Raw genomic sequence first — 1,821 nt, 5'->3', positions numbered from 1 at the left:
TTTTTTTGTTTTTTAACTTTTTATTGTGAATTGAATGAAGGTTTGCACAGCAGATCATCAGTTTTACATTCAACAAATCATATACTTTGCTTCATTACATAGTTTTAATCCCCTTCATGTATCAACTGTTAACAGCACTTTACCTCTATTCACTTTTTCTATTACATTCCTCCCTGTGTCTCCTGCTACCTTCCTTTACATTTCCTCCGCTAACCTCCTTCTTGTAGTATATTGCCTGCTCTGTCTCCCATATTAACATGTGTCTACCCTCTAGTCTGTGAATAATTTTCCCTTCCCGCCCCCTGCCTCATAACTATCACAGATTGTTTCTTTTATCAAAAAACCTCTTTTTTTTAACTTTTTACGTAATTCGTCTCATACAATGTTTGTCCTTTTGCGATTGACTAATTCATTCAGCATAATGTCCTCCAAATTCAACCGTGTGGTGAGTTGTTTCACAGATTCATCATTATTTGTCTATGTTTTGTAGTGGTCCATTGTGTGTATGTACCAAAGTTTGTTTAAACATTCTTCTGTTGGTGGACATTTAGACTGTCTCCCTCTTTTTGATATGTCTCTTGTACACAGCATATTGAAGCATCCTGTTTTCTTATCCATTCTCCTCTCTTGACTGGCGCACTTAATGTATTTACATTCAGTATAATTATCAATAGGTATGAATTTATTGTTGTCATTTTTTTGTGGTACATTCTTTGCTCCACATAATTTTCTATGGTGAGTGCATTTTGTTTGTGGATTTTCTTGTCATTTTCATTTCTATTGTGTGAATGTTTACTAAATCTTTCTGATTTTCTTTTATTTTTTAACTTTGATGTTACCTTGTAGTTTATTAATTTTTTCTTTAAGGTTACCTGGTAGTCTATTAGTTTTTTTCCTTGCTTGAAACAGTCTGTTTTATCTTGAAATCTACTTGTATATAACCAACATGGGGAACAAAGGGCAGAAACAACTGTGGAACTGCCCATGGTCCAGCTTGTGCTCTGCCACTGGCCATACGGTTGACCAGCAATCAGCACCAGGCTGTAAGAGAGCCTCTGCGGGCCCTGTGTGAAAATACAGCTACAGCCCAACGCCCTGTAGAGTCCCCACCTCTAGAACGGAGAGAAAATAATCTTCTGTTCAAGAAAAAAAAAATTAACCTTCTTGCCATTTGAAAGTTCTATATCTACGCTATCCCCGTTTTTGCTTTGTGCATTGATTATACATTGATTTCTTCATTATACATTGATTTCTGGTTCACTATTTTCAATCTTGTAGGTTTATTTCATTCAATACTTCTATATCTGGATTGATTTCTAGCTGATGTTGTCATGTATGGTAATCTCAGGTTGTTGTCTGCTGTTGTTGGTTCTCAGTCCAAAGAATACCCTTTAGAATTTTTTGTTACATTTGTCTAGTCATTACAAATTCCTATAATTTCTGTTTATCAGGAAACATCTAGTTTCCTTATTGTATTTGGGGGGGACAACTTTGCTGGGTAAATGATTCTTGGTTGGCAATTTTTTTCTTTCTGAGTTTTGTATATATCATACCATTGCCTTCTATCCTGCGTGATTTCTACTAAGGAATCAGAGCTTAGTCTTATTGGTTCTCCTTTGTAGACAACTTTTTGTTATTCCCAAGTTGCTCTCAGGATTCTTTCCTTGTCTTTGGTTTTGGCAAATTTGATTATGATATATCTTGGTAATTTTCTTTTGGAATCTATCCTGTTTGGATTCAATCAGCTTCTTGTGTGCTACCTTCTCATCTTTCATAATGTTAGGCAAGTTTTCTTACAGCAATGCTTCAATAATTTTCTCT

Source organism: Chrysochloris asiatica, unplaced genomic scaffold, assembly GCF_000296735.1.
Source record: "Chrysochloris asiatica unplaced genomic scaffold, ChrAsi1.0 scaffold00003, whole genome shotgun sequence".
NCBI classification, from domain to species: domain Eukaryota; kingdom Metazoa; phylum Chordata; class Mammalia; order Afrosoricida; family Chrysochloridae; genus Chrysochloris; species Chrysochloris asiatica.
The sequence above is the reverse complement of the archived record's forward strand: the minus strand, read 5'-3'. Positions refer to the sequence as shown.